Genomic DNA, 19,605 nt, shown 5'->3' on the forward strand with positions numbered 1-19,605 from the left:
ATCCCAGTGTGCCATAAGCTAGCCCTATGGGCAGCCCATAGTATACAGTACTGTATCTACAAACAATACACTATGTGCAGTATTCTGTCCAACACCCTGGGGTTGTCTACACTTACAGGTGGCCACACTTCTTTTCACACGTGCACTGAACATCATGAAAACAGGAGCCAGTTAATGTGTTGAATCAGAGATGTTTGTCAATTGACTCTCTTTCTCTAACCTGCTGCGTCCCTTCAGCAATTTCTGTTCCTGATTTTAAGCATGCACAGTTTTGTTGATTGTGCAGATAGCCAGCAGAGGGCAGCCTCTGCTAAAGAACTCACCTTCCCAACCCCTTCAATTTCCAGTCCTGTTCATTTCAGGATCATACCCGCCTGAGGATCTCCAGTCTCCTGCTTTCTCGTAAGTCTTTAAAAATGTATTCACTTGTAAATTCCTCTCCAAATACTCAAACACATTCCAACACATACATAATCATAATATTTATCAGTATCACAAGTAGGCTTACATTAACACTGTAATGAAGTTACTGTGAAAATCCCCTAGTTGCCATATTCCAGCGCCTGTTTGGGAGAACTGTGGGAGAATTTGGAATGTCCAATTCACATAACCGCATGTATTTTGGGACTTGTGGGAGGAAACCGGAGCATCCGGAGCAAACCCACCAGACACAGGGAAAACATGCAGATTCCGCACAGACAGTGACCCAAGCCGGGAATCGAACCTGGGACCCTGGCATTGTGAGCAAACAGTGCTAACCACTATGCTACCATGCCACCCTTGTACTCACACACAGTCTGACACACACACGCCAGCACACTCAAACGCGCACACACACACACATACTCACAAACTGACATACACATACTCACAAACTGACGCACATACACACTCAGACTCACAAAGGCACACACTCAAACGCACAAACACTCTCAAACTAACACACATACAAACTCACAAACACAAACACTCAGTCACAAACACACCCTCACCAACTCTCACACACATCCAACACACATGCATACACACAAATACGCACACACACACTCACTCACAAATTAAGATATACCCCAACACACTCTCAAAATCTCACTCACACACTCCAACACATTCCAACAAACACCAACTGATTCCAACACACTCACATTCCAACACACTCCAACACGCTCACATTCCAACACATTCCAACACACTCACATTCCAACACACTCCAACACGCTCACATTACAACACATTCCAACACACTCACATTCCAACGCACTCCAACACACTCCAGATTCTACTCAAACACACAGACACACACATAAACACACACACATATGCACACTCACACACACACTCCAACACTCTCAAAATCACACACAATTACACTACAACACACTCCAACACACACCACAAACACACTCCAACAGACACACTCCAACATATTCCAACATAGTCACATTCCAAAACACTCCAACACACTCACATTCCAACATACTCTCATTCTAAAACACTCCAACCCACGCGCATTCCACCACATTCCAACACATTCCACACACTCACATTCCAACACACTCATATTCAAACACACTCCAACACACTCATACTCCAACATGCACACACACTCCAACAGACTCACATTTCAACACACTCAAACGCACAGACTCATGTACACAAACACTCTCAACCTAACACACGTGCACATTCACAAATGCACACACTCAGTCACAAACTCACACTCACACACCCTCACCTACTCTCACACACATTCAAACACACATGCATACACAGATTGATAGACTGGGGGCGAGATTCTCCGCACTCCCGACGGTGCGGAGAATAGCGTGGCTCGTAAAATTTTACGGCCACGCTGTCCCGACGCCCTCCCGCTATTCTCCCCCCCCCCCCCCCCCCCCCACGCCCGACTCCCGATACGAATCGCTGCCGCCGTTTTTTTATGGCCGGCAGCGATTCTCAGCTGATCGATGGGCCGAGTTCCCAGCCCTTTACGGCTGTTTTTACGAACGGCAAACACACCTGGTCTGGCCGTTCGTAAAAACGGCCGTAAACTCTCGATTTCTAAAACCATGGCACCGATTGGCACGGCAGTACCACGGCCGTGCCAAGGGTGCCATGGGCCCGCGATCGGTGGGCACCGATCGCGGGCAACGGGCCCGATGCCCGTGCACTCTTTGTCCTTCCGCTGCCCCGCAGTATCCATTCGCGGGGCGGCTGAGGGGCATCCCGGCCCGCGCATGCGCGGGTTTCGCGCAAATGCGCGATGACGTCATCCGCGTATGCGCGGGTTGGAGTCTTCCAATCCGCGCATGCGCGGCTGACGTCATATGACGCGTCAGCCGGCGCTAACTCTGGCAAGCGGGGACCAGAATCGGTTTCCGGTCGGGAAGGGGGGGGCTAGCGTCAAACCCGCCCGGATTTGACGCCAGCCTTACGATTTCTCCCCATATGGGAGAATCTCGCCCTGGGTCTCTACTCTTCGAAAAATAGGTTGAGGTGTGAGTTAATAGTGATCTTTAAAATTATGAAAGGTTTCGATAGAGTGGGTAGAAAGAGAGTGTCTCCTCTATTGGGGAAGAACGGAACCAGAGACCTGAGTCAATATAAGAAAGTCGACAAGAAATAGGGAATGCAGGAGAAACGTCGTCACACAAAGGCCTCAGGAAATGGTTGAATTGTATGGTGCAGATGTATTTAATGGGGACGTTAGACAAAGCACTTGCGGGAGAAGGAAATAGAGGGTTCCAATGGCAGATTGAAATGAGGAAAGATGGGGGGCTTGAGTCAAGCATGAATGTTGGCATGGTCTGGCTTGGGCAAATGGGGTGTCTGTGTTCAGTAAATCCTTATTATTATTATTAATTGTATATAATCCTAGATTATATACAGTAGCACAGTGGGGCATCATGGTGGCACAGTGGTTAGCACTGTCACTTCACAGCTCCAGGATCCCAGGTTCGATTCCCTGCTGGGTCACTGTGTGGAGTCTGCACGTTCTCTCCGTGTCTGCGTGGGTTTTCTCCGGGTGCTCAGGTTTCCTCCCACAGTCCAAAGACATGCAGGTTAGGTGGTTTGATAAATTGCCCTTAGTGTCCAAAGGAGTTGGGTGGGTTTGTTGGGTGACGGGTTTGGGGCAGATTTGTGGGGTGCTCTTTTCAAGGGCCAGTGCAGACTCGATGGGCCGAATGGCCTCTTTCTGCACTGTAAATTCTATTTCTATTTCTAGATATGCACACACACTCACTCACAAACTGAGACATACCCCAACACTCTCAAAATCTCATACAAGCTCACACACACTCAGTCACACACACACACAAAAACACTGCAACACACACTCCAACACATTCCAACAAACACCAACACACTCAAATTCCAACACACTCAAATTCTAAAACACTCCAACCCACTCACATTCCAACAAATTTGAACACATTTCACACACTCACATTCCAAAACACTCATATTCAAACACACTCCAACAGATTTTACTCAAACACACATACAGATACACACATTCCACACACTTTCAAAATTACACACAAACATTTCAAGACACTCACACTCCAACACACATACCAGCAAGCACACATCAACACACACACCAACACACACTCCAACACATTTCACGCTCACGTTTCAACACATTCCAACACACTCACACTTGTGAGGCAAAACCTACCCCTCACAAATCCATGTTGACTATCCCTAATCAAGCAGTGTCTTTCCAGATGCTCAGAAATCCTATCCCTCAGTACCCTTTCCTTTACTTTGCCTACCACCGAAGTAAGATTAACTGGCCTGTAATTCCCAGGGTTATCCCTATTCCCTTTTTTGAACAGGGGCACGACATTCGCCACTCTCCAATCCTCTGGTACCACCCCTGTTGACAGTGAGGACGAAAAGATCATTGCCAACAGCTCTGCAATTTCATCTCTTGCTTCCCATAGAATCCTTGGATATATCCCGTCAGGCCCGGGGGACTTGTCTATCCTCAAGTTTTTCAAAATGCCCAACACATCTTCTTTCCTAACAAGTATCTCCTCGAGCTTACCAGTCTGTTTCACACTGTCCTCTCCAACAATATGGCCCCTCTCATTTGTAAATACTGAAGAAAAGTACTTGTTCAAGACCTCTCCTATCTCTTCTGACTCAATACACAATCTCCCGCTACTGTCCTTGATTGGACCTACCCTCGCTCTAGTCATTCTCATATTTCTCACATATGTGTAAAAGGTCTTGGGGTTTTCCTTGATTCTACCCGCCAAAGATTTTTCATGCCCTCTCTTAGCTCTCCTAATCCCTTTCTTCAGTTCCCTCCTGGCTATCTTGTATCCCTCAAGCACCCTGTCTGAACCTTGTTTCCTCAGCCTTACACAAGTCTCCTTCTTCCCCTTAACAAGACATTCAACCTCTCTTGTCAACTCACTCGACCATCTCTTCCCTGCCTTTTTTTTGGAAATGTTTTTTATTGAGTTTTCATATTTTATATCCAACAAATTACAAATTATTAGAAAAAAAACACGCAAAAATTAACATGTATATTTACAGGTAAGCATCTTCATAACAACAACTGTGGCCGCCCCCTTTAACCGGCATACATATTTTACATTCCCCAATATGGCCGAGGCACATGTTTATAGGCATTTGTTTACAATTTGGTTTTGGGCCTTAGCTTGCCGTCAGACTGTCGCTTGCGGCTTTGTCCTTCCTTTTTTTTTGGAATAGTTTTTATTCAAGTTTTCAACAACAAATTTTATCACAGCAGAGAAAAACAGTAACCCCACCCCTCCAATACAAAAACAATAAATTTACAAGAAAAAGAAATAAGCATAAAACCATGAGAACAAACCCCCCATAACGAACCCGTAGCCCCTCCCCCGCCCCGGCTACCTTCCCCCGATTCCCGTCCATTTTCCCCTGATTCCTGACCACCCGACTCTTGTTCATTGGCCACAAACAGGTCCCAGAACAATTGCATGAATGGCTCCCACGTTCTGTGGAAGCCGTCGTCTGACCCTCGGATGGAGAATTTGATTTTCTCCATTTGGAGAGATTCCGAGAGGTCGGACAGCCAGTCTGCAGCTCTGGGCGGTGCTGCTGACCGCCAGCCAAACAGGATTCTACTGCGGGCGATCAGGGAGGCAAAGGCAAGGGCGTCCGCCCTCCTCCCCAGGAATAGATCTGGCTGGTCTGAAACCCTGAAGACCGCCTCTATCGGGCATGGCTCCACCCTCACCCGCACCACTTTGGACATAGCCTCGAAGAAGGCTGTCCAGTACTCCACAAGTCTGGAGCAAGACCAGAACATGTGGGCGTGGTTGGCCGGGCCTCTTTGGCACCGTTCACATCTGTCTCCCACCTCCGGGAAGAACCTACTCATACGGTTTCTTGTTAAGTGGGCTCTATGTACCACTTTCAGCTGCGTCAGGCTGAGCCTTGCGCACGTGGAGGTGGAGTTGACCCTATGCAGTGCTTCGCTCCAGAGTCCCCACCCTATCTCAATCCCCAGGTCATCCTCACATTTCTTTCTTGTTGCGTCCAGGTCTTCCAGTAGTGTCTGTCGTGGCGGTTGTGGGTACGTCCTTGTCTCCTTTCGTAAGAAGTTTCTGAGCTGCAGATACCGTAGCTCGTTCCCCCTGGCTAGCCGAAATTTCTGTGTCAGTTCGTCCAGTGTTGCGATCCTGCCATCCGTGTATAGGTCCCTGACTGTCAGTGTCCCTCCGTCCTGCCTCCACCTTTTGAAGGTGGCGTCAGTCAGTGCTGGTGTGAACCTATGGTTGTTGCAGATGGGAGCCTTGTCCGACATTTTGGTCAGGCCAAATTGCTGCCGCAGTTGGTATCTCTTCCCTGCCTGACAGGGACATACATATCAAGGACACATAGTATCTGTTCCTTGAACAAGTTCCACATTTCAATTTTGTCCTTCCCTGACAGCCTATGTTCCCACCTTATGCACTTCAGTTCTTGTCTGACAGCATCGTATTTACCCTTCCCCAATTGTAAACCTTGCCCTGTTGCACGCACCTATCCCTCTCCATTATGAAAGTGAAAGTCACAGAATTGTGGTCACTATCTCCAAAATGCTCCCCCATTAACAAATCTATCACTTCCCCTGGTTCATTACCAAGTACCAAATCCAATATGGCCTCCCCTCTGGTCGGACAATCTACATATTGTGTTAGAAAAGCTTCAAAACATAGTTACATCCCAACACACTACAACATATTCCACACACTCACATTCCAACACACGTCAACACATTCCAAATCACTCCAAAACATTTACATTCCAACCCACTCCAACACACTCCAACCCACTCCAACACATTCCAACCCACTGCAACACACTCACATTCCAACACACTGCAACACAATCTACACATTCACATTCCAACTCACTCCAACACATTCCACACGTGGAATGGGCGTGTTTGTAGCCGGTCTTCGCGCTGCTCTGTGGCCTCTGGATTGGCATCACCCGCCAAGACGCAGTGGATAACTCCTGTCACCCATGAGCCACCCTCACATCTCGAACATGTCAGGAATCATAGAGTGTGCCAGGATGAAGGTGTCGTGCACACTGCCCGGATATCAGGCAAAGACTGGCATGATGTGTAGCTGATGGTGGCATAACAGATGCATGTTCATTGAGTGGAACCCCTTTCGGTTTATGTAGAGTGGCCTGTCATCTGCTGGTGCTTCTAGGGGGATGTGCATCCCATCGATCACGCCCACTGTGGTATGATGAAGGAGTCTCAAACCCGGCAGAAGTCGCTGAAACCCCTTGCCCTGGAGTTGGTGAAGCCCGCGTGGCGTGGCACTAATGGAAAAGATGGCGGAGGGGAATGGGTTGTCGTTGATAGCCATATCGCAGATGGAACATCTTATGAGCTTCATTAAAGATAAATTTCGACAACAGCGCAAGGAAATGTAGGGAGACTGGTCGCGACCGATTGAGGGGGGTCCGTAGCATGTATTTGTGCGTCTCTGGAGCAAGTGGAGAAGCGCCCGAAGGCATTGGGTGGGATGATAAAAGAAGTGGAGAAGATGATCTCATACCAGAGTGACCAAATCGTATCCCTGGAGGGGGAGATGTCGATGTCGGAGGAAATGTGCAAGGTGCTGCGGGCGAGTGTCAACGACCAGGGGAACACAGGAACATTAGAATTAGGAGCAAAGTAGGCAATTCACCCGGCACTGCCATTCAATCAGATCATGGCTGATCTCTTTCTGGTCTCAAATCCACTTCCCCACCTGTTGCCCATAATCGGTCCAGGCGGCAGAATCTGCATAACATGGAAACCGTTACAAATTATGTGTAATGATTGTGTTTATGGACGGTTTTGGACGAATTGCTTGAGTTTGAAATAAAATATATTTTTAAAAATAGGTGAGAGCTACACAAAGTCAACTTGTTCCCCTGTGCCCATCATACACCCAGCACCCACTGTACATCCAGCACCCAGAGAACACCCCAGCCACCCACTGTACATCCAGCACCCAGAGAACACCCCAGCCACCCACTGTACACCCAGCACCCACTGTACATCCAGCACCCAGAGAACACCCCAGCCACCCACTGTACATCCAGCACCCAGAGAACACCCCAGCCACCCACTGTACACCCAGCACCCACTGTACATCCAGCACCCAGAGAACACACCAGCCACCCACTGTACATCCAGCACCCACTGTACATCCAGCACCCAGAGAACACCCCAGCCACCCACTGTACACCCAGCACCCACTGTACATCCAGCACCCAGAGAACACCCCAGCCACCCACTGTACATTCAGCACCCACCACTGTACATCCAGCACCCAGAGAACACCCCAGCCACCCACTGTACATTCAGCACCCACCACTGTACATACAGCACCCAGAGAACACCCCAGCCACCCACTGTACATCCAGCACCCACTGTACATACAGCACCCACTGTACATCCAGCACCCACTGTATATACAGCACCCACTGTACATCCAGCACCCAGAGAACACCCCAGCCACCCACTGTACATCCAGCACCCACTGTACATACAGCACCCACTGTACATCCAGCACCCACTGTATATACAGCACCCACTGTACATCCAGCACCCACTGTACATCCAGCACCCAGAGAACACCCCAGCCACCCACTGTACACCCAGCACCCACTGTACATCCAGCACCCAGAGAACACCCCAGCCACCCACTGTACATTCAGCACCCACCACTGTACATACAGCACCCACTGAACCTCCAGCACCCACTGAACCTCCAGCACCCACTGAACCTCCAGCACCCACAGAACACCCAGAAGCCACTATACATCCAGCACCCCTGTACACCCAGCACCCGCTGAACCTCCAGAACCCACTGAACCTCCAGCACCCACTGAACATCTGGCAACCACTGAACACCTAGAACCCACTGTACCTGCAGCACCCATTGCACACCCAGCACCCAGTGAACCTTCAGCACACACTGTACACCCAGCACCCAATGTACTCCCAACATCCATGTACACATAACACCCACTGTATCCCAACATTCATTCTACACAGTGCCCACTGTACATCCAGCACCCACGGCATTCCCAGCACCCACTGTACACCCAGCAGACACTGTACCTCAGCACCCACAACATTCCCAGCACCCACTGTACACACAGCACACATTGTACACCCAACACCGTCTGCACACCCATACCCCATTGTACACACAGCATCCACTGTACCCCCAGTGCCAACTGTACACCGTGTCCACTGTACATCCAGTACCAATTGTACCCTCAACACCCACTGTACCTCCAACACTCAATGTACACCCAGTGCGCACTGTACTCCAACACCCATTGTACACCAAAACACATTGCATTCCCAGCATCCACTGTACACCCAGCACCCACAATATACTCAGTGCTCATTGTACACCCAACATCTACTGTACACCTAGTGCCCGCTGAACACCCAGAACTTAATGTACACTCAGTGCTCATTGTACACCCAACATCCACTGTACCCCAACACCCACTGTACACCGTATGCGCACTGTACACCCAGCACCCACTGTAGACCCAGCACCCACTGTAATCACGGTGCCCACTGTACCCCAACACCCACTGTACACAGAGTTCCCACTGTACTCCCAGCACCCTCTGTACTCCCAGCACCCACTGTACACCCACTGCCCACTACCCCCAAAACCTATTGTATCCCTAGAACCCACAGTACACCTAACATCCACCTTACACCCAATACCGACAGTATCATAATATCCACTAATGAATATAATGAGATGCAGACAGGCAGTGATTGACACCCAGGATAACCAATGAACACACACGACACAGAACAACCAACCAGACAGGACACTACCACTGTACAACACACAAGGCATTAAGACTCTGCCTCTTCTCACTGGATACAGCTACAGAGATAGTTAGAGTGCACAAGGTCATGAGCACCTTCTCCATGTGACAGAGAGCTAATCTGGTCAGGCCAGTCTGAGGTTATCAGTTTAGATTAATAGAGTGTCAACCCACAGCAGATTATGTACAGCAACAAGCAAGTTCAATAAAGCAGTGTTGGACCATTTCCTGTGTCTGAAGCCTGATTCGAGTCTGACTGCATCTGGTTGCAGCCGATGTTAGACCAACCCAACTCAGATAACACATGGTACCAGGAAACTATTAACTCTAACGAACCAACCTCGAGTGACTCTGCAATGACCAGCAAGCAAACATCCAGTGTCATGGAAAAGATCCAGCCCCCTCCACAACTCCGGATCTCCGGCAACCTCGGCGCAAACTGGAAGGTCTTCAAACAGAAATTCCTCCTGTATATCGAGGCCTGCGACCTCGAGGCAGCATCGGATGCCAGGAAGATCGTGCTGTTCCTGTCGAATGCGGGGGATCACGCCATCCACATCTTTAACTCGCTCACGTTTGCCGATGGCGAAGACAAGACAAAGTTCAAGACAGTTCTGCTGAAGTTCGACAGCCACTGCGACATTGAGGTGAATGAGAGCTTTGAACTGTACATCTTCCAACAGAGGATTCAGGGTAAGGATGAATCCTTTCAGTCCTTCTTGACCCATCTCCGCATCCTAGTGCAGTGATGTAATTATGACTCAGCGGCTGATTCTATGATCCGGGATCAGATCGTTTTTGGGGTCCAGTTCCACTCCCTGCGGGAGCAGCTACTCCAAGTCAAACAGTTGACCCTCTCCGTTGCCATCGAAACGTGCGTTGTCCATGAGCATGCCAGAAATTGTTACCCCGCATCAAGGCGGCAGAAACTGCAAAACTGGCTTCCCACGAGGCAGAAAGGGTGCAGGCCATCGCAGAAATGCAAGGCCTGATCATCGAGGAGAGTGGCCGTTTCGCGCGCTTTTCCCGGGTCCCTACGCATGCGCGCCACGACCGGGAGGACAATGAGGCCGAAGACCCTACTGCGCATGTGCGAACGTTGGCCGACCGCACTGCACATGCGCGATGGCGCACAGAACGCATTGATGTCAGCGTCATGACGTGTCCAAATTGTGGCTCCGCCTATTTAAAGCGGCAATGTCCAGCCAAAGGAAGGCGATGTCTACAGTGTGGAAAGCCTGGGCATTATGCGGCCCTCTGCAGGTCTGCTCCACTGAGCAACAGCCAGCGATCCCAGCTGCAGCGCAGACGTGTCCGCTGTGTAGAACAAGGCATGCAGGATTCTGATCCTGAAAGCCCAACAGACCCCGATGCTGACTGCCTCGAGTCTCTGTAATGGGTGGGCATCATCACCACACGCGAGCTGGTCTCCACCGTGCCTGCAAACCGCCTTTCAATCCTGAGTGTGGATCCTGATGACGAGCGGTGTGCTGTCATCATGGTCAACCAGTGTCGCATCCGATTCAAATTGGACACTGGCGCGTCTGCGAATCTCATGTCACAGTCAGACCTCGACAGTATCCGAGACCAACCTAGCATTCTTCCACCAGCCTGCCAGCTCCTTGACTACAATGGCAATGCCATAGCTGCCAGTGGATCACGCCAGCTCGCTGTATCTCACAAGGCAATCAAGGCGATGTTAAGATTCAAGGTCATTCAGCCTGACAAGGCATCCCTGCTCGGTGCTCGCACATGCAAACTCCTAAATCTGGTCCAGCGAATCCATGCTATGTCCTCCACACCTGCGACTGCCTCGCCCAATTTGAACCTATAGGCTGAGATAGATGACACTCTCACAATACTACAATGTGTTTGATGGGATGGGCATGCTGCCATATCGCTACAAGATACTACTCAAGCCGAATGCCACCACAGTCATCCATGCACCACACCGGGTGCCGGCTCCTCTCAAGGATCATCTGAAAACGCAGCTACGAGAACTGCAAGATCAGGGCATCATTTCAAAGGTCACAGAACCAACAGACTGGGTCAGCTCCATGGCCTGCGTCAAGAAACCCTCTGGTGAACTCTGCATTTGCATTGATCCCAATGACCTGAATCGCAACATCATGCGCGAGCACTACCCAATCCCAAAGCGTGAAGAGTTAACCTGTGAGATGGCTCATGCCAAATTCTTCACCAAGCTGGACGCCTCACGGGGTTTCTGGCAGATACAGCTGGATGAGTCCAGTCGGAAGCTGTGCACGTTTAACACTCCGCTTGGCGGTGTTGCTACAACCGCATTCCTTTCGGCATCATTTCAGCTTCCGAAGTCTTTCATTGAATAATGGAGCAAATGATAGAGGGCATCGAGGGGGTGCGAGTCTATGTGAATGACGTGATCATCTGGTCCACGATCCCCGAGGATCACATTGCTCGCCTCAAACGGGTTTTCCAGCGGATCCACGAAAACGGCCTCCAGCTCAACATGGCCAAATGCTCATTTGGTCGATCCGCTATCAAGTTTCTGGGTGACCACATTTCACAGCAGGGTGTGCAACCTGACACTGACACGGTGCTGGCAATCAATGCCATGAAGACCCCAGAGGACAAAAAGGCGGTCCTATGTTTCCTTGGGATGGTAAATTTTCTCAGAAAATTCATTCCTAACATGACATCCCACACCACAGCCATCCGGCATCTCGTAAAAAGTCCACAGTGTTCCAGTGGCTTCCTGCACATCAAGCGGAGTGGCTTGAGCTGAAGGTGAAGCTCACCACAGCCCCAGTACTGGCATTCTTTGACCCAACCAAGGATACCAAGATATCCACAGACGCAAACCAGGGCGGCATTGGGGCGGTGCTCCTCCAGCGAGACGACTCCTCGTCCTGGGCTCCAGTGGCATACGCCTCCAGGGCCATGACTCCGACCGAACAACGGTATGCCCAGATCAAAACGGAGTGCTTGGGTCTCCTGACAGGAATAGTCAAGTTTCATGACTACGTATACGGTCTGCCAAAGTTCACAGTGGAAACAGACCACAGGCCTTTAGTCCACATAATCCATAAGGATTTCAATGATATGACACCTTGGCTGCAGCGAATTCTTCTTTGTCTCCGCCGATATGACTTCGAACTAGTCTACACACCGGGTAAGGAGCTGATCATCGCGGATGCCCTATCCCGATCCATCGCCATGCTGTGTGAAAAGGGCGACTTCATTCACCACATTGAGGTACAGGTACAGTTATGTGCCAGCAACCTCCCAGCCACTGATGAACAAGTTATACAAATACTACAATGTGTTTGATGGGATGGGCATGCTCCCATATCGCTACAAGATACTACTCGAGCCGAATGCCACCACAGTCATCCATGCACCACACCGGGTGCCGGCGTACACTCCTACTGTACACTCAGCTACCAAAATGTAACAGTGTGGCTGGGATACCTGACTGAAATCATTATTAACTTCAATTTAGGAATAGTCTGTGTTTTTCTTTGTTATTTGTGCAGTTGTTGCTGAAGGTACAGTAGGTGCTGAGGCTACAGTAGGTGCTGAGGCTACAGTGGGTGCTGAGGGTACAGTAGGTGCTGAGGCTACAGTAGGTGCTGAGGCTACAGTGGGTGCTGAGGGTACAGTGGGTGCTGAGGGTACAATGGGTGCTGGGTATAGTGGGTGCCAGGAGTACAGTCGGCACTGGATGTACAGTGGGTGCTGGGCATACAGTGGGCACTGGGTTTGCGGGTGGTGCTGGGGGTACAGTGGGTGTTGGGTGTAGAGTGGGCACTGTGTGTGCAGTGGTTCTGGTGGACAGTGTCTGTTGAGTGTACATTAGGCGCTGCATGTACAGTGAGTGTTGGGTATACAGTGGGTGGGCAGTGGGTTTTGGGTATACAGCGGGCGCTGACTGTACAGTGGTTTTTGGGTGTACAGTGGTTTTTGGGTGAACAGTGGGTGTTGGGTACACAGTGGGTGCTGGGTGTGCAGTGGGCGCTGGTTGTTGGGTGTACAGTGGGGGCTGGGTGTACAGTGGGTGCTGGGTGTACAGTGGGTGCTGGGTGTGCAGTGGGTGCTGGGTGCGCAGTGGGTGCTGGGTGTGCAGTGGGTGCTGGGTGTACAGTGGGTGCTGGGTGTGCAGTGTGTGCTGGGTGTGCAGTGGGTGATGGGTGTACAGTGGGTGCTGGGTGTCCAGTGGGTACTGGGTGTACAGTGAGTGCTGGTGTAATGGGTGCTGGGTGTACAGTGGGTGATGGGTGTACAGTGTGCGCTGGGTGTACAGTGTGCGCTGGGTGTACAGTGTGTGCTGGGTGTACAGTGGGTGTTGGGTGTACAGTGTGCGCTGGGTGTACAGTGTGCGCTGGGTGTACAATGGGTGCTGGGTGTACAGTGGGTGCTGGGTGTACAGTGGGTGCTGGGTGTGCAGTGGGTGCTGGGTGTACAGTGGGTGTTGGGTGTACAGTGTGCGCTGGGTGTACAGTGTGCGCTGGGTGTACAGTGGGTGTTGGGTGTACAGTGTGCGCTGGGTGTGCAGTGGGTGCTGGGTGTACAATGGGTGCTGGGTGTACAGTGGGTGCTGGGTGTACAGTGGGTGCTGGGTGTGCAGTGGGTGCTGGGTGTACAGTGGGTGTTGGGTGTACAGTGTGCGCTGGGTGTACAGTGTGCGCTGGGTGTACAGTGTGCGCTGGGTGTACAGTGTGCGCTGGGTGTGCAGTGGGTGCTGGGTGTGCAGTGGGTGCTGGTTGTTGGGTGTACAGTGGGTGCTGGGTGTACAGTGGGTGCTGGGTGTGCAGTGGGTGCTGGGTGTGCAGTGGGTGCTGGGTGTGCAGTGGGTGCTGGGTGCGCAGTGGGTGCTGGGTGTGCAGTGGGTGCTGGGTGTACAGTGGGTGCTGGGTGTGCAGTGGGTGCTGGGTGTGCAGTGGGTGATGGGTGTACAGTGGGTGCTGGGTGTCCAGTGGGTACTGGGTGTACAGTGGGTGATGGGTGTGCAGTGGGTGCTGGGTGTACAGTGGGTGATGGGTGTACAGTGGGGCTGGGTGTGCAGTGGGTGCTGGGTGTACTGTGGGTGCTGGGTGTACAGTGGGTGCTGGGTGTGCAGTGGGTGATGGGTGTGCAGTGGGTGATGGGTGTAGTGGGTGCTGGGTGTAAGTGGGTGCTGGGTGTGCAGTGGGTGCTGGGTGTACAGTGGGTGATGGGTGTACAGTGGGTGATGGGTGTACAGTGGGTGATGGGTGTACAGTGGGTGCTGGGTGTACAGTGTGCGCTGGGTGTACAGTGTGCGCTGGGTGTACAGTGTGCGCTGGGTGTACAGTGTGCGCTGGGTGTACAGTGTGCGCTGGGTGTGCAGTGGGCGCTGGGTGCGCAGTGGGCGCTGGGTGCGCAGTGGGTGCTGGGTGCGCAGTGGGTGCTGGGTGCGCAGTGGGTGCTGGGTGCGCAGTGGGTGCTGGGTGCGCAGTGGGTGCTGGGTGCACAGTGGGTGCTGGGTGTCCAGTGGGTGCTGGGTGTGCTGTGGTTGCTGGGTGTATAGTGGGTGCTGGGTGTACAGTGGGTGCTGGGTGTGCAGTGGGTGCTGGGTGTGCAGTGGGTGCTGGGTGTGCAGTGGGTGCTGGGTGTACAGTGGGTGCTGGTTGCACAGTGGGTGCTGGTTGCACAGTGGGTGCTGGGTGTATAAGTAGGTGCTGGGTGTACAGTGGGTGCTGGATGTACAGTGGGTGCTGGTTGCACAGTGGGTGCTGGGTGTCCAGTGGGTGCTGGGTGTCCAGTGAGTGCTGGTGTAATGGGTGCTGGTTGTACAGTGGGTGTTGGGTGTGCAGTGGGTGCTGGGTGTGCAGTGGGTGCTGGGTGTACAGTGGGTGCTGGGTGTACAGTGGGTGCTGGGTGTACAGTGGGTGCTGGGTGTGCAGTGGGTGCTGGGTGTACAGTGGGGCTGGGTGTGCAGTGGGTGCTGGGTGTACTGTGGGTGCTGGGTGTACAGTGGGTGCTGGGTGTGCAGTGGGTGATGGGTGTGCAGTGGGTGATGGGTGTAGTGGGTGCTGGGTGTAAGTGGGTGCTGGGTGTGCAGTGGGTGCTGGGTGTACAGTGGGTGATGGGTGTACAGTGGGTGATGGGTGTACAGTGGGTGATGGGTGTACAGTGGGTGCTGGGTGTACAGTGTGCGCTGGGTGTACAGTGTGCGCTGGGTGTACAGTGTGCGCTGGGTGTACAGTGTGCGCTGGGTGTACAGTGTGCGCTGGGTGTGCAGTGGGCGCTGGGTGCGCAGTGGGCGCTGGGTGCGCAGTGGGTGCTGGGTGCGCAGTGGGTGCTGGGTGCGCAGTGGGTGCTGGGTGCGCAGTGGGTGCTGGGTGCGCAGTGGGTGCTGGGTGCACAGTGGGTGCTGGGTGTCCAGTGGGTGCTGGGTGTGCTGTGGTTGCTGGGTGTATAGTGGGTGCTGGGTGTACAGTGGGTGCTGGGTGTGCAGTGGGTGCTGGGTGTGCAGTGGGTGCTGGGTGTACAGTGGGTGCTGGTTGCACAGTGGGTGCTGGTTGCACAGTGGGTGCTGGGTGTATAAGTAGGTGCTGGGTGTACAGTGGGTGCTGGATGTACAGTGGGTGCTGGTTGCACAGTGGGTGCTGGGTGTCCAGTGGGTGCTGGGTGTCCAGTGAGTGCTGGTGTAATGGGTGCTGGTTGTACAGTGGGTGTTGGGTGTGCAGTGGGTGCTGGGTGTGCAGTGGGTGCTGGGTGTACAGTGGGTGCTGGGTGTACAGTGGGTGCTGGGTGTACAGTGGGTGCTGGGTGTACAGTGGGTGCTGGGTGTGCAGTGGGTGCTGGGTGTACAGTTGGTGTTGGGTGTACAGTGGGTGCTGAGTGTACAGTGGGTGTTGGGTGTACAGTGTGCGCTGGGTGTACAGTGTGCGCTGGGTGTACAGTGAGTGCTGGGTGTACAGTGGGTGCTGGGTGTACAGTGGGTGCTGGGTGTGCAGTGAGCCCTAGGTGTGCAGTGGGTGCTGGGTGTGCAGTGGGTGCTGGGTGTGCAGTGGGTGCTGGGTGTGCAGTGGGTGCTGGGTGTACAATGGGTGCTGGGTGTACAGTGGGTGCTGGGTGTACAGTGGGTGCTGGGTGTACAGTGGGTGCTGGGTGTGCAGTGGGTGCTGGGTGTGCAGTGGGTGCTGGGTGTACAGTGGGTGCTGGGTGTGCAGTTGGTGCTGGGTGTACAGTGGGTGCTGGGTGTACAGTGGGTGCTGGGTGTGCAGTGGGTGCTGGGTGTACAGTGGGTGCTGGGTGTACAGTGGGTGCACAGTGGGTGCTGGGTGTGCAGTGGGTGCTGGGTGTGCAGTGGGTGCTGGGTGTACAGTGGGTGTTGGGTGTACAGTGGGTGCTGGGTGTACAGTGGGTGTTGGGTGTACAGTGAGCCCTAGGTGTGCAGTGAGCGTTGGGTGTGCAGGTGATTTGTGTAGCTTTCACCTAATCATTGATTGAGGGGCAAAAAAGCTGTTCAAGGTTCAGAAAGTCTTCATTGGGCTAGTGAAAACATTTTAAAGAACAAAAGGCTTGCGTCTGAATCCCAAAAACCTTTTGTCGATTTAGCCAGCGTGACTCTAAAAGAACAGAGAGGATCAGTGGTCAGCCTTTGGAATACATTTCCTCAGCCGTTCGCACACCCATCCATCAGCCAAAAGTCCCACATCTAACCTCCATTGTGGGCGCAGGGTACTGTCTTCACTAACCTGCAGGTCAACCCAATGCAGCGCATGGTCTGAGATTGTGATCGCCGAGTACCCCATGTCCAATGTCCACCACCCCGCCAGTAAGGCCCTGCTCAAAATAAAGAAATCAAACCGGGAGTACACATGATGCACGTGTGAGTAGAAGGAGAACTCCTTCAGCCTCGGCTGCCCAAATCTGCATGCATCCACCCCCCCCCCCCCCCCCCCCCCATATGCTCCATGAAACCTTTTACTTCCTTTGCCATTGCTGGCACCCTGTCCGTTTTCGAGCTTGACCAGTCTAAGCCAGGGTCAATAACTGTGTTGAAGTCCCCTCCCATGATCAACTTGTGCAAGTCCAGGTCCGGTATCTTCCCCAGCATCCTCCTCATAAACTCCATATCATCCCAATTTGGCGCATACATATTTACTAATACCACCTGCACCCCCTCCAGTTTCCCACTGACCATAATGTACCAACCTCCCACATCCAAGACTATTCTACCTGCCACAAACACCACCCGCTTATTGATCAGGATCGCGACCCCTCGAGTCTTTGAATCCAGTCCCGAGTGAAAGACCTGACTGACCCAGCCTTTCCTCAATCTAATCTGGTCAGCTACTCTAAGGTGCATCTCCTGCAACATTACCATGTCCGCCTTCAGTCCCCTAAGATGCGAGAACACACGTGCTCTCTTGACTGGCCCATTTAACCTTCGAACATTCCATGTGATCAGCCTAGTTGGTCACTGCCCCCCTCCCCCTTCGCCGATCAGCCATCCCCGCCTCCAGCCCATGCTCCGCGCCTCCACCGGCCCGCCCCCAGGCAGCCTCCGCCCCAACCTCCTTTCTGTCCCTGAGAACAAGTCCCTCCCTCATCAGCAGAACATCCCCCCCTCAGTAACAACACTCTGTGACCCAACCTCTTTAATAAACCAAACATATGCACATCCCCCACTGTGCTTCCGTGAGCGAACCCGCCCAGCTAGCTTGGGCTCCCCCATCCCTGGTGCCGGATAGTCTCCCACCTATTGTTCCATTCCCAACTTCTCCCCCGCTCAACATACTCCAACATCAAACAATCCCCACACAATTGCCCAACAGAAAAACACCAAGATCTAAACAAGCATAACTCCATCCCACAACAGTGCAAATGAAAACCTTAACTCACTCAGCTCTACCGCTGGTCCCAAATCAATGCAAAAGGCATTACAAATAGCTTCCACAAAACGAAAAACGAGAAACTCTTTTTAAAAAAAAAGAACAGAAAAACAAAAAAAAAACCATGAACGTTGCACCATCAGTCCTTTCCTTTTCACGAAGTCCAGCTTCCCAAACATATCTGTGATGTATGCCCCAGTGTCCGCTTCTTCGGACCCCTCCAGGAGCCCAACGATTCTTAAGTTCTGCTGGCGGGACCTATTCTCTAGGTCCTCCACCTTTTCCCGGAGCTTCTGCTGGTCTCTCAGCATCCCCACCTCCAACTCCACCGCAGTTTGATATTCCTCCTGCCCAGCCAGCGCCTTCTCCACTTTCTGGATCGCCCGATCTTGGACGTCCAATCTAAGGTCCAGCCGCTCAATTAACTCTTTTATCGGGTCCAAGCAGTCCTATTTCTGCTCAACAAAGGCTTCCTGAATAACTTGCATCAGCTGCTCCATCGACCGCTGGGTCGACAAACCAGAGATCCGGGCCTCCGCCATGCTGTCTCCCGCTGCTGCTTCAGCCAAAGCCTTCTCTGTCTTTCTGTTTCTGCCTTTACCAGCACTTCTAGTCCTTCTCTCCATGATGTGGGAATTCAGTACACAATTGCCTCTGTCATCAGTTTTACAATTCAAGTCCGGTAGAAAATCGGGGGAAATGGTCCAAAAGTCCGACAAGAGCGGGAGCCACCAAATGTGCGACTTACTCCTTCGTAGCCGCCACCGGAATGCCAGTGGTTGGCCTTTCCATTGTCCCAAACTGACCTTTTCATAATGAAGGTCTGAAGGTCACAGACTGAGTGATCCATGGCTTAGAGATGTAAACATCTGCACTGGGAGAGAGTTTTTTGGTACAGGCCTTCCAGTCAGTGTTGATGCACTCGCATTGTTGCTGCCCACCAGGATTCCTGTACCCTAATCTTATTGCAGTTTTTTAGCTGGGATCCCAGATCCCAGCAGCAGTGATGGGTCAGAGCAAGTAACCCTGGGGGAGACTGGTAAGTGGAGGAGAAGATGGGCAAAGAGGGAACATGCTCCGTTTTTATGACATTGGCTTTTGCATTCACGTAAATTTTGAAGAAACTCAATGCACAGAATTTACAGTGCAGAAGGAGGCCATTCAGCCCATCGAGTCTGCACCACCCCTTGGAAAGAGCACCCCATTTAAGCCCCACACCTCCACCCTATCCCCTTTATCCCAAAAACCCAGTAACCCCACCTAACCTTTTTGAACACTCAGGGCAATTTGGAATGGCCAATCCACCCTGCACATGTTTGGACTGTGGGAGGAAACCGGAGCACCAGGAAGAAACCCACGCAGACACGGGGAGAATGTGCAGACTCCGCACATTCAGTGACCCAAG

This window comes from Scyliorhinus canicula, chromosome 7 (assembly GCF_902713615.1).
Source record: "Scyliorhinus canicula chromosome 7, sScyCan1.1, whole genome shotgun sequence".
Taxonomy (NCBI): Eukaryota; Metazoa; Chordata; class Chondrichthyes; order Carcharhiniformes; family Scyliorhinidae; genus Scyliorhinus; species Scyliorhinus canicula.